General features: G+C 39.9%; 1 protein-coding gene across 1 annotated transcript in view; it reads left to right on the forward strand.

Annotated features, from left to right (window-relative positions):
* LOC106091504 (uncharacterized) overlaps positions 1 to 15,035 on the forward strand; it is a 91,091-nt gene that overhangs the window by 25,576 nt on the left and 50,480 nt on the right. The gene's annotated exons all lie outside the window — the stretch shown is intronic.

Consider the following 15,035-nt stretch of genomic DNA (forward strand, 5'->3'; position numbering starts at 1 on the left):
CGTGAAGGCCAATTGCTTAGCGTGCCTTGTCGAATATCTTACAACGCGTACTTCTGTTGGGTGTTCAGTTTAGCGTCATATATTTTGAACTGCCCCAAGGCCTGTAGGTCGATTGAAACCATATCAGCAACGACGAAAGTTCTTTGAACAACCGTTCTCAGTACCGAAAGTAGCGCTTCTGCATAGAATAATACTATTGTTGGCCTCCATCATAAGCTTGCGCCTGCCCGGCAGGGGTTGTCCGATGTTTGCCATCAATCGCCTCAAGAATACAACTGCAGGCCTCCATCAAAGGTAATCTCATGTTTGCCATCACTCTCGCCAATTGGGCCGTTACTTTCGTCGATTCTGTTGTTGCGTACTACGTCTGAGCTGCAAACGTCAGTTTGGTGTCGAGTCGTGCCGCTCGCTATCTCACGTGCCTTCTAGTGGGTGAGACGACATCCGTATATGTATCCCTAAGGGGTGTGTTTCGTTGGGAGCAGCTGTCTTTTGCATTGCCAGCAGTAGCCTGTGGGTTTCCCACCATTGTTTAGTTCTGACTATGACCTGCTGTGGTCTTCGTTGTGACTTATCCGTAGTTTTTGCAGCAAAGACAGCGGCAATTTCGTCTGAATATCCCACCAGACATTTGTTTATTGACATCTCCATCCACAGCATTCCGTTGTGGCTGACGTTCCAGAGGTCGTTCCCAAGTATGGAACGTTGTGCAGCGTTTCTCATGGCTTCTCAGATAACTACGCATAATACCCATAAGATAGTCCGGTACTTTAGAATACATCTTCATGGCTTACAATGAGGCTTTTAAAAGCGTTCTTGACGTCCAGCGTTGCCACTAGGATAATAGGTAAGCCTGTAGGATAATGGGTCTCAACTACATCCTTTATGGCCCGTAATATCGACTTCCTTGGGCGGAAGCCATGTTGCCGTCTCGAGGGTTCTATTCCTACGGCGATTGCCTTTGCGAGTCGAGGCCTCCAACAGCTTTCCCGCTGTGTTCAGCATGCACAGTGGCTTGTAAGACTGTGACTATTCCGGATCATCTTCTTCTTGCTGATTAATGATGGGGGGTATACTAATCTAGACTTTCCTTTTGCAACACCTCGAAATAATGATCTGTGACCCTATAAAGTATACATATTCTTGATCGCTTGACATTCTAATTAGATTCTATATCCGACCGTCCGTCTATGAAAATCACGATAGCGGGGATTGAAAATGGACCATATCCGTTCAGATTTGGATTTAGCTCCCACATAGAGTGGTCCTTTGACTTGACTTCTTGAGCTTCTAGAAGCTGCAATTATTAACCGAATGCCCTGAAATTTTGCACATAGTGTTCCGATGCGACTTTCAACAATCGCCCCAAATATGGTATGAAACGGTTTAAACTTGATATAGCTGCCATATAAACCGAACTCCCGATTTGACATCTTGAGCCCCTAAAAGCTACAGTTGTTATCCAATTGAGCTAGAATTTTGCTCATAGGGTTATGTGCAAAATCGTATTAAGTACGGTCCAAATCTTTTGTATGAACTTTTACCACAATCCATGGTGATGGGTTGCAATGATTCGTCCCTGCCGAACATAGCACGCTTATACTTGATTCCATACATCTGGAAATATTCCTTCTGACAGACATCTGTTATAGATATTCAGAATTATTTCTGGTCGTTTCCCGAAGATTTTTGCATCCAAGTCACTAGGAGTTTCGGTTCAGGTTTTCTGTTCCCATTTCTCACTTTTTGCTTTTGGTAATGGCGATTTGTTGCCTTTTTATATAGGGTACTATCTGACCCGGGAACGCTCCGCTGCGCCTTCTTTTACTTTATATGGAACAAAAGTTTCCTTAGAATATTTATTTTCGATAATTAAAGAGCTTTTAGTGAAATATCATGCTACGAAAATAGTATATAGCTTGACTAACAGTTTAACAATATAAGTGCTTTTATCTGAATCCCACATGATCTTTATTGGTGTACGAATTTAAGTTTGTATGTAAGGTGTACTCCATTCTAAAATATTTCATTTCAGCCCGATATTCTCATGATGTCTGATTTAGTAGTGTTTTCGGGGGACAGGTGGTCCCCAAGATACTTGGCCCTGAAAAATATCAGCACAGTGCTCTTCTCTCAAATACCATTTATTTAAACCCCATATTGCCATTGGTTTAGAGGAGTTTACAGGATGAGGCGTCCTCCAAACACATGGCCCAAAATAGGTTGTCAAATTCGTTTTCTAATCTTAAATACCACATATTGGCATGCTCGAAAAATGTTTACCCTTTGGGGGGTGTTTTGGGGAAGGGGTGATGCCCTAAATTTAGATATCAAATTCGTATTCTACTTCCAAATACCTTTATTTGAGCCCCATTTTGCGATGGTCACTAAAAAATTGCTGCTTGTGGGGTAATTTGGGAAAGGGGTTGACCCGCAGAAAATTGATCCCGAAAGTGGGTATTAATTCTTGCTCTACCCCCCAATACCTTTCATTTAAGCTCCATATTGACATAGTCGGTAAATATGCCCGATTTAGGGGTGTTTTGGGGATTGGGGTGGTCGCCCAAACACTAAGCCCGGAAAATATATCAGAAACGTGCTCTATTTTCATCTATCTATATATCATTTATTTGAACCCCATATTGCAATTGGCCTCAAAATTGGATATAAAATTCGTTTTCAAATCTCAATTAAACTCCTTATTGCAAAAGTCAGCAAATATGAATATTTAGTTCCACTCTCTTAATGACCCAAATTGTCTTGGTGAGCAAATACGGCGAATTGGGGGTTGTTATGGTGGTGGGACGTCGTCTAGACAGTTGGACCACATACGTGGTCTACTCCCAAATACCTTTAATTAGAGCCCCATATTTCCATAGTCGGCAAATATGACCGACTTGGGGGTGTTTTGGAGATGGGCGGCCACTCAGTGAGTTGGCCTTGAAAATATATATCAGATTCGTGTTCCACTCTAAAAACCCTCTTATTTGAGCCTCATAAGGCAAAAGTCAACAAATAGTTACTATTTGGGTGGTGTTGTGGGAGTCGGGTGGCCCCAAAGACACTTTTCCTAAATATTGATATCAGATTTGTGCTTTACTCCCAAAGACCTTTCATTTGAGCCCCATATTGCTATGGGCGCAAATTTGTCCCCTTTGGAGAATGTTTTTTGGGAGAGGCGGCCCCCCAAACACTTGGTCCCATATTTGGATATCAGATTCTAATTCCACACTTAAATACCTTATATTTAATCCCATATTGCCATGGTCAGTAAATAAGTCCTGTTTGGGGGGTGTCTTGGAGAAGGGGTGGACCTCCAGAAACGCGGTCCCATATTTGGATATCAGATTCGTATTCTACTCGCAAATATCTTTCATTTGAGTCTCATATTGATCGGTAAAAATGTCCGATTTAGGGGTGTTTTGGGGGTTGGGTGGTGTTGTGGGGGTGGGGTGGCCCCATAGACACTTTTCCCGAACACTTTGATTTAACATTTGTGCTTTGCTCCCAAAGACCTTTCATTTGAGCCCCATGTGGCTATGGTCGTAAATGTGTTCCCTTTGGGGGATTCGGGATCATTATGCACCATCTGTGAAGATTTCAAGAAAATCGGTTCTATAAGGAACACACAAACATACAAACATACGTACAAACAAACACAAATTGATTTTTATATATAAGAAGATGAACAAAGTTGCCCAACTTCTCTTTTGGTGCATTTATCCGTTCAGGAGTTTACCGGAAAATATGTAACCACTCTTACAGAGGTTTTTTTTCACTAGATAACCTTTGTATCGACCATCAGATCATCAGGCCATTTGTTGTGTTGTCGAAAAGCTTTCAATGGTTTTAAGTTCACTTTCCAATCGATTTTTTCCGGGTGTACCAGAATAAGTCGCCTTGTAATATTAACGTTCCTTAAATAAGGGTGTTTATAACATTAACGAAACGTAAAGTCCTCAGAGCTATGTCAGTAACAGAATTTTTAATTGAAGAATGGTAAATATTTTCGACTGTTGTTGATATATGTGTCTTCCTTCCAGGATTCATTCATTCGCAAGTAAGAATACTTACACACGTGTTTGCCTCTTTGTCTTCGCTCAAGCATCACGATGGTAACATGCAGTTAGTTGTGTTAAGAAGCAGAAGAAGTGAAGGAAGAAAGCGTGGGAAACTCGTTGTCGGTTTCAGGACTCATAATTGTCAGTTCATATTTACCGTACCTTTGACAACTGAAGTGTGTGAGTTTCCGGTTGAAAGTCAAACGTTATGTCAATTAAAATTCCCGTATTCTAATACATACAAATTGACAGTTGTAAGCTTAAAAGCAACATCATGCTTCGTTTTTTGTTGAATAAATACAAATTTTAATTAAAACATAAATAGCAAACGAATGAATGTTTTACAATATTAAATTGTAAATGTTTTATAACATTGTTGGCATATTGAACCACCTTCAACATTCCAATTAGGCAAGTAAATGGGAATTTCAGTTAGAGTTTTTGTGGCGAATGTTAGCTTGCAGACAACATTTGTGGTATTTGTGCTAAGGTTTGAAAAGCTATTAGAAGGCATGAAAAAAATCACCTAATATGAATTGGATATGTATGAATTGCCAAAGAGTTACAGATATCAGTATTGATGAATCGTTGAACATTTAAAAAAGTGAGTGGCTAAATAGCTCGGATTTCTCGAGTTTTAAGCAATTTATTGGGTTGTCTAAATAGGAGTTTCATAACTATCTATGGCGCAAAGTCTCTTTGATAATATATGTTCTACTCCTTAATTGATTTTTTTTTAATATTTCTAGATAAGTTTTGTTGTTCTTAAAAAGTAAAAGCTTCTTTAGTTTAGACAGATATGAACCTTAACCATATTAGCTGAGTTTTAATGTGGATTATTTTAGAAAAGTTAATGCGCAATAAGTTCGGCTGGGCATGGCAGAAACTCAAAGTTAAAGACAGAAACTCAAAGGAAAAATTCGGTTTAAGGTGTTAATCCCATGAAATTCTCAAATCGTCAGGTAGGTATACATGGGAGCTTTATTAGGTTATAGGGCGATGGTTAAGATAATGGAGTGAAGGCAAAAGCAGATCGGTTAACATGAAAGCAATGCATAAACACGAACCGATTTAGATCATTTACATTCCACTACAGCCTACATCGACAAGAAATAACTGTTCCAAAATTTACGAGAATTGCTTCATTCGTTATATAATAAATTCCATAGACGACCGGACTTACATGGCTAGATCGCCAACCCAATAAGTGCCTTTATCTGAATCCCATATGATCTTTATTGGTCTACGAATTTAAGTTTGGATGTAAGATGTACTATATTCTAAAACTACTTTATTTCAGCCCGATATTCTCGTGATGTCTTATTTAGGGGTGTTTTCGGGGGTGAGGTGGTCCCCCAGACACTTGGCTGTAAAAAAATATTAGCACTCCATTCTTAAAATACTTTATGTCAGCCCGATATTCTCATGATGTCTGATTTACTGGTGTTTTCTGGGGAGAGGTGGTCCCCCAGATACTTGGCCCTGAAAAAATATCAGCATCGAGCTCTTCTTTTAAATGCCATTTATTTAAACCACATATTGCCATTGGCTTAAGAGGAGTTTACAGGATGAGGCGTTCCCCAAACACATGGCCCACAAATAGGTTATCAAATTCGTTTTCTAATCTCAAATACCTTTCATTTGAGCCACATATTGGCATGGTTCTTTACCTTTGGGAGTGTTTTGGGAAAGGGGTGATGCCCTAAATACATGGTCCTACATTTGGATATCAAATTCGTATTCTACTCCGAAATACTTTTATTTGAGCCCTATATTGCGATGGTCAGTAAAAAATTGTTGTTTGTGGGGGAGGGGGGGGGGGGGGGGGGGTGATTTGGGGGATGGGCAGCCACTCAGTGAGTTGGCTTTAAAAATATATATCGGATTCGTGTTCTACTCTAAAAACCCTCTTATTTGAGGCTCATATTGCAATAGTCAGCAAATACTTCCTATTTGGGTGGTGTTATGGGGGTGGGGTGGCCCCATAAACACTTTTCCCGAATATTTATAACAGATTAGTGCTTTACTCCCAAAGACCTTTCATTTAAGCCCCATATTGCTATGGTTGTAAATTTGTTTTCTTTGGTGGATGTGTTTGGGGAGAGGTGGCCTCCAAAAACTTGGTCCCATATTTGGATATCAGATTCAAATTCTACACTCAAATATCTTTTATTTAAGCCCCATAATCCCATGGTCAGTGAATAAGCCCTGTTTGGGGGGTGTGCTGGGGAAGGGGTGTCTATAAGGAACACACAAACATACAAACAAACACAAATTGATTTTTATATATAAGATAGCTGCCATGTTGACCGATCTGCCGATAAAGGGTCTGAAGCCCATAAAAACTCTATTCATTACCCGATTTCGTCGAAATTTGAAACAGTTGGTAGTTTTAGGTCTACCGACGTCCGTCCCAAATATGGTTTGTATCGGACAATATTTAGATATAGCTTCCACACAAAAGTGATCTGCCGATAAATGGTCTGAAGCCCATAAAAGCTTTATTCATTATCCGATTTCGCTGAAATTTTAAATACAAAATTCAACAGTGACTTATATTTATCAGACCACTTAATGTCCATGCCGAATTTGGGTGCATACGTTATCCAATTTTCACCAGATTGTGGCGAAAGGGGGTTTACATATACACCCGAGGTGGTGGGTATCCAAAGTTCGGCCCGGCCGAACTTAATGCCATTTTGCTTGTTCTAGAGAACAGACAGGTTCCAGTCTTCTCTGGATTAACATTGAGAAACCTACGTCCAGCTCAATCGCTTCCCATCGCCAAGACCATTTCCGCTTTTCTGCATAGCTGATTTGGCTTCTTTCCCCTTAGAAGTATTATAACGTCTTTTGTGTATCAGTCAGATCCAAATCCCTCCTCAGTCAAAAACCGTAATATGTTATTTATGTTTTACATAGAAGTCCCTCTATCCTCTAACTAGCATACCGCCAATGTGTACTTCTTGGCATCGATCAATTCTTCTATTTCACCCACAACCTCTTGTAAGACAGTATCGACCGACATTCCCTTGACATTGGCATGCTGTTTGCATTTTTTCAGATCGCTGGATGTTCTATTTTATTATTTAACATGGTATCCACAATACGTTCCATGGTATTGAGTAGAAAGGATGTATGGCTTATGGGTCTGTAGGCCTTTGGTGTCGCATAACTTGCTTTGCCGGGCTTGGTTATAATTACCACCCTTATCTCCACCCAGGCTTTCGGAGTATATGCAAGTCCTAGGCTCGCTACAAGGTATTTATTTGAAACTGTTGGTAGTTTTAGGTCTACCGACGTCCGTCCCAAATATGGTTTGTATTGGACAATATTTAGATATAGCTTCCACACAAAGTGATCTGCCGATAAATGGTCTGAAGCCCATAAAAGCTTTATTCATTATCCGATTTCGCTGAAATTTTAAATACAAAATTCAACAGTGACTTATATTTATCAGACCACTCAATGTCCATGCCGAATTTGGGTGCATACGTTATCCAATTTTCACCAGATTGTGGCGAAAGGGGGTTTACATATACACCCGCGGTGGTGGATATCCAAAGTTCGGCCCGGCCGAACTTAATGCCATTTTGCTTGTTCTAGAGAACAGACAGGTTCCAGTCTTCTCTGGGTTAACATTGAGAAACCTACGTCCAGCTCAATCGCTTCCCATCGCCAAAACCATTTCCGCTTTTCTGCATAGCTGATTTGGCTCCTTTCCCCTTAGAAGTATTATAACGTCTTTTGTGTATCAGTCGGATCCAAATCCCTCCTCAGTCAAAAGCCGTAATATGTTATTTATGTTTTACATAGAAGTGGCTCCCTCTATCCTCTAACTAGCATACCGCCAATGTGTACTTCTTGACATCGATCAATTCCTCTATTTCACCCACAACCTCTTGCAAGACAGTATCGACCGACATTCCCTTGACATTGGCATGCCGTTTGCATTTTTTCAGATCGCTGGATGTTCTATTATATTATTTAACATGGTATCCACAATACGTTCCATGGTATTGAGTAGAAAGGATGTATGGCTTATGGGTCTGTAGGCCTTTGGTGTCGCATAACTTGCTTTGCCGGGCTTGGTTATAATTACCACCCTTATCTCCACCCAGGCTTTCGGAGTATATGCAAGTCCTAGGCACGCTACAAGGTATTTATATAATTGATCGTCTTAACATTCAGAGTTGATCTAGCCATATCCGTCCGTCTATCCGTCTGTTGAAATCACTTAAGCATCCGAACTTATAAAGATTTGTAGAGCGCACAACAAGCCGATTACTGCCTTAGGTGTATGTCCATAGTGGCATGGGGCGAATTAATATCTGCACCCTCTTTTCCTAACCTAACCTAAAAGATTTCCATTTGAAATTTTTGCACCCATACTTCTTATTTATTTAGGTAGTATAAAATCAAATGGGAGCTTCCGCTAAATCTCCGACATTCTCAGTCTAAAGGTGATTGTCTTTCCAGTACTCCCCATGAAAAGACATTTAAGATATACATTAGATGGAGCATAGCCGAACTACTGTAATAGACATTCAGTGTACTGTCCCCGATTTATGACTCCAATTTCTTCCTGTCAAGTTGCTATAGGAGTAAAGTGGATTCAGTGCCCTTCTAATCCTCTAATCGACGCTCCTTCTGCTGTGGAGTTTCTGGGCAAGAATCACTCCAAGGTACTTGGTCTCTAGAGTGAAAGGCAATTCTTACCAATCATTGACAGGTATGGTGACAACGCCTTGTTTTAGATTTCTGGCAAAAATCATCAACAAAGTATTTTTGAGGTTTATGCCAAAGCAATTGTCATTTTGCCATTCTGGCAGCCGTATGAATCCCATTTAAAAGGGGATAAGTCACGATTTTCCTAATCGAACTCTCCGCTAGGGATGGGTTGATAAGCCTGCCTTTCTGGAACGTATTAACCCAATTGATCAGGAGAAAACCCGAAGGAGCTTTTATAAATGTGCAAATGGAGTCTATACACGACTCTATGAACATCACCCCCTTCAATAGAGAATTTCGCCACTGTGAAGTCGACTTTCTTCGAATTTCTTTTAATGCAGCCAAGCACTTTATATAGGACACAGTCAACCGACCGACTCTAAATGTAAACATGCTGATGTCTGTTTATCAGTAAAGAGTTCAGAATGCTTTTAATATACCTGTGAGCATTTCATATCCGCCAGGAAGAATTTCATGGCAACAAACCTTTATTTTCTATTTGTTTCTGCCCATCAATAGAAAACGTTCTAAGAACTAAAGTCTCAATGCATGGTCGATCAAGCTGAACTAATCGTACTTGTGCATTGTCCTAACAGATATTTTATATTTTAGTCTTTTTTTTTTTTAATTCTAAGTTTATATAGTTCTAAATATTCTTAAAACTTTAAACTCTCAGCTCGAAGCATAAGTTAAATTAAACAAAATAAATCTATGTATTTCTTAAATCTTTTGATTTTTCTCAAGAAAGGAAGGTTTGGTGTCTATTACAAAGGGGTTCTAGGGTGGGCTAATCTTGCGATTAGTTGGGACGATACATTCACTTAAACCCATCTTGAGGCATTTATTGTTGAGTTATGGATGGAAATATCAGTGGCCCATTCAGTTGGGTTTCCATCCAATTTGTTTAAATAATGGGAGGAGAATATTAATTGGGGTGGTTGATACTGAGTCCTGAATCATCTGCCACATATGCTCTTCGTAGATATCTGTCCGCATAAACACTGACATACAAACGCATATGAACACACACACAGGTACAGGCACAGTCACTTGCACACTCAAATAAGACTATGTCCTTTTTCTCATAGGTAGTCTTTCTGCCTGAAAACACCAACATCGACATGATGGAACATACAGAGATTTAAAAAGGCAGCGAAAGTGCTTTCGGTATATTGCTTGGGTGTACATAAATAAATGATGCTATTTTCCCCCTATTAACAAAGAATGCCACATGAGGACATTATTCAATTTGTTATGGGATTACAGAGAACCAGAATGAGAGGCAACTGTGTCGCTTCATTTCCTAGGCGGCGAGTTGCTAACAACTCAGTGAGTCAACCTCAAGCAGAAACGCAGAACTCTTTTTCTCGAATTTCTCAAAAAAGTAAACGAAAATGAAAACAAGAAATTTATCTACAATACATCGAATGAAATGAAACTTGTCTTAACCCGGATTTCCTAAAGCGGATGTTGCTGTTTCACTGTCTGCTGAATGCTCGCACATCCGCTTCATTTCGAAGGTAGAATGGAAATAAAAGGAGCTTAAAAGGGCCATTATTTACGAGCCATTGCTTTTGTAAAATATTTCCACTCAGGATTGCGGTGCTTATGAGATGTACGAGGTAGCTCACTTCCTTAATCCGTAATTGTTATTATCCATGGAAACCTTTTGTTGTTTTTCTTCCTTTTTTTCCTTGGATTTCCATTCTAAGGCTTCTGTATCTATTCGCAGAATTTTCCTATTTTTGTCATAATTGAAAGGGATTTTCATTTTAGTGTGCGTCAGTATGAAAGTGGCAGCAAGAAAAAAATCACAGTTTTTGCAAAGGTAAAGGTAGACAAAGTAGGGGGGTGGGGGGGGGGGTTAAAATGCAATCTAAACAAAATCCCAGTGAGGTTAAAGTTAAGCTAGGCCAATGCATGAGCATATCTGGGATGGGAAAAAATGTTGGCTAAAACTAGAGTAAGATAATACTTAACTAAATATTTTGTATCCCTTACTTTGGTTACTGAAGGTGGTGGCCTATGTGTAGTCTCATCTGACCGCGATAGTCATAGCGAACTACCTGCAGGGTTGTATTAATACCTAAAAAGACCCAAATTGTCTTGGTGACTAAATACGTCCTATTTGGTGGTTGTTATGGTGGTGGGACGTCCCCTAGACAGTTGGTCTTTAATGTTGATATCAGATACGACCGGCCTTGAGTTGGCCTTGGAAATATATATCGGATTCGCGTTCTACTCTAAAAACCCTTTTATTTGAGCTTATATTGCAATAGTCAGCAAATACTTCCTATTTGGGTGGTGTTGTGGGGGTGGAATGGCTCCATAGACACTTTTCCCCAATATTGATATCAGATTCGTGTTTTACTCCCAAAGACCTTTCATTTGAGTCCCATATTGCTATGGTCGTAAATTTGTCCCCTTTGGGGGATGTTTTTGGGGAGAGGTGGCCCCCAAACACGTGGTCCAATATTTGTATATAAGATTCGAATTCTACACTCAAATAGCTTTTATTTAAGCCCCATATTGAAATGGTCAGTAAATAAGTCCTGTTTGGCGGTGTTTTGGGGAAGGAGTGGACCCCCAGAAACGTCGTCCCTCATTTGGATATTAGATTCGTATTCTACTCGCAAATACCTTTGATTTGAGTCCCATATTACCATGGTCGGTAAATATGTCCGATTTAGGGGTGTTTTGGGACTTGGGGTGGTCCCCCTACACGTGGTCCGGCAATTGGATATCAGATATGTTTTCTTATCCTAAATACCTTTCATTTGAATCCCATATTGTCGTGATTGGTGTAAATATATGTTTGATAGGCTTTAGGGTGGGGCGGGCCCCCTAGGTGCCCCATCCGAAATTTGGATACAAAATTTTTATTTTTAGGGTACTATATGAGAGCACACAAAATTTCCCTTAAATCGCACGACCCATCTCCGAAATCTGGCGTTTCTGAAAATTATGGTAAGGGGGAGGGTCCGCCCCACTTAACCTCCCCTTACCACAAAAATAAAAGAGGAGCGATCGGGACAGTATGGAATTCAAATGAAAGATATTCAAGTATAGAGTACGAATTTCATAATAAAAGTTGTGTCCAAGTACCTGGGGGACGCCCAAGCCCCAAAACCCCCTAAAATAGGTTTATTTGACGATAATGACAATATGGGACGCAAATAAAAGGTATTCGGTAGTAGATAACGAATATGGTCAGGAATAAGAAATTTGCTTTATAATTTGTTGATATCGAAAGGGGTAGGACCCTCCCCGTTTCACTAAAAATACCACCCAAACTCACAAGTGGACCGATAAAGGCAATATGGATATCAAATGAAAGGTATTGAAAAGTAGAATACGAATATGGTATTAAAAATTGGGTGCAAGTACCCAGGAAGTCGCCCTAACTAAATGTCGCCCTAAAATGTCTAAAAACAGACAAATTTGTCGTCCATATCAATATGGGGCTTAAATGAAAGATATTCGGGAGAAGATTACGAATCTGGCATACAAAAATAGATCGAATTGTAGGGGCTCACCCCACCCCCTAAAAACTCTCTACATGGGCATATGACCCATCATGACTATATGAGACTCGGTTTGTTTGTTTGTTCCGTAGAATCAAAAAAAAAAAAAAAGGAAAAAAAGGTTATATAATTTTTATATCCATTACCGAAGGATGGGGGTATATTTATTTTGTCATTCCGTTTGCAACACATCAAAATATCCATTTCCGACTCTATAAAGTATATAAATTCTTGATCAGCGCAAAAATCTAGGACGATCTAGACATGTCCGTCTGTGTGTTGAAACATATCTCTATTTTTGAAGACTGTAGCGTGGTCTTCAAAAATAGAGATATTGAGCTGAAACTTTGCACAGATTCTTTTTTTGTCCTTAAGCAGGATAAGTTCGAAGATGGGCTATATCGGACTATATCTTGATATAGCCCCCATATAGACCGAACTTCCGATTTAGGATCTTAGGCCAATAAAAGCCACATTTATTATCCGATTTTGCTCAAATTTAGGACCGTAAGTTGTGTTAGGCCCCTCAATCTCCTTCGTCAATTTGGCTGAGATCGGTCCAGATTTGGATACAGCTGCCATGTAGACTGATCCGCCGATTTAGGGTCTTAGGCCCATAAAAGCCACATTTATTATCCGATTTTGCTGAAATTTGGGACAATGAGTTGTGTTAGATCCTTCGATATCCTTCGTCAATTTGGCTGAGATCGGTCCAGATTTGGATACAGCTGCCATATTTACCGATCTCTCGGTTTAAGGTTTTGGGGCCATAAGAAGCGCATTTATTGTCCGATGTCGCCGCAATTTGGGACAGTGAGTTGTGTTAGGCCCTTTGACATCCTTCTCCAATTTCACTGAGATCAATCCAAATTTGGATATAGCTGTCATATAGACCAATCTCTCGGTTTAAGGTTTTGGGGCCATAAAAAGCCCATTTATTGTCCGATGTCGCCGAAATTTGGGACAGAGAGTTAAGTTAAGCCGCTTCATATACTTCTTCAATTTGGTCTAGATCGATCAAGGTTTGCATAGAGGCGCATTTATAATCTGATTTAATAGAAATTTGACACACATACGACATCCACGTTGTATATGGTTTAGATCGGTTTATTTTTAGATATAGCTACTAAAAAGACCAATATTTGTGTTACACACAACTGAACAATGATTTGTACCTATTAGTATTTGGTCCAAATCGGATCATATTTCGATATAACTGCTATGGGACATAAGGTATGCAATTTTCAGCAGTTTTTGATGAAAGGTGGTTTACATATATACCCGAGGTGGTGAGTATCCAAAGTTCGGCCCGGCGGAACTTAACGCCTTTTTACTTGTTCTTTTCAGAGTCTTGGCAGTGATATGCTCTTCGGGTGATCTGATTCTCTTTTCAGCTTCCGTTGATGTGCCTGGAATGTCGGTTCTATCCCTTCCAGCATCATGCGCTTTCGCCCGATTGCGCTGCCGGTACACACTGCTCTTTCTCTTTCGTCGTGCGCCGGACCACTTTCGCGGTATTCTTGTGAGCTTCGGCTGCGATGACTGTATCGTTGACATTGTCGTTGTCTGAATATTAATCGGAAACTCCACCTTTATTTAAAGGCTGGGGACGAACTGTACATCCCTCCGATTTATCTATCTCTTCCTCATTTGTTAGTCTGACGAGTGGTTATGCGGTTGTGGCACAGTTATTGGAAGTTAAAACCAAAGCAAAATTTCAGCCAAATTGGATATTGATTGCGCCCTCTAGCTGCTCAAGAAGTCAAGATCCGAGGGCGGTTTATGCGGGAGCTATCTCAGGTTATTAACCGATTTGGACCAAACTTGGTCCAGTTGTTGGAAGTTAAAACAAAACACTTCATGTCTAGGTCTAGATCATATATGATTCAGGTCCCCATAACTCTTATACAAGTCACAGTTTCCGCGAAATCGTGATTAACAACCTTAGTCGTTCTATATGGCAGCTATATCTAAATATGGTCTGCTGTAGACTATATTCGGATGGGATAACGGGAGATTTAAACAACAGACTGCTTCAAATTTCAAAGAAATCGAATAATAATTCCGGCTTTTATGGGCTTAAGACTCTAAATTACCAGATCGGTCTATATGTCAGCTATATTTAAAAAGAGTCCGATCTAGACCATATTTGGGTCGGGTATTGCGAGTCTTAATACAACTCACTGTTCCAAATTCCAGCGAAATCAGATAATAAATGCGTATTTTGCGGGCTTTAGAACCTATGTCGGCAGATCGGTCAATATGGCAGCTATATCTAAATATGAATTTAGCCCATTTTCGCTTTGGATGGTGGAAGGCTTAATTTACTGTTTAAAATTTAAGTTAAATCGGCTAATATATTGGTTTTTATAGGATGTCGGTAGTCTTAATTCAACCTACTGTTTCAAATTCCAGCGAAATCGGACTAAAAATGGGTCTTTTGCAGGCTTTAGACTCTATGTCGGCAGATTGGTATATATGGCAGCTGTATTTAAATATGGTTCGATGTGGACATATTCGGGTCTGATGTGTCTGATGTGTCTAATGTGATATTGTATTCATATTAGACAAAACTCTGTGACTCATTTTGTTTGCCAAAAAAACAAATCAGATAATGCTAATCAAACAAGTAAGAGCGAGCTAAGTTTGGCCGGGCCGAATCTTATATTCCCTCCACCGTGGATCGCGTTTGTCGAGTTCTTTTCGCAATATCTCTGTT

This window comes from Stomoxys calcitrans, chromosome 2 (assembly GCF_963082655.1).
Source record: "Stomoxys calcitrans chromosome 2, idStoCalc2.1, whole genome shotgun sequence".
NCBI classification, from domain to species: domain Eukaryota; kingdom Metazoa; phylum Arthropoda; class Insecta; order Diptera; family Muscidae; genus Stomoxys; species Stomoxys calcitrans.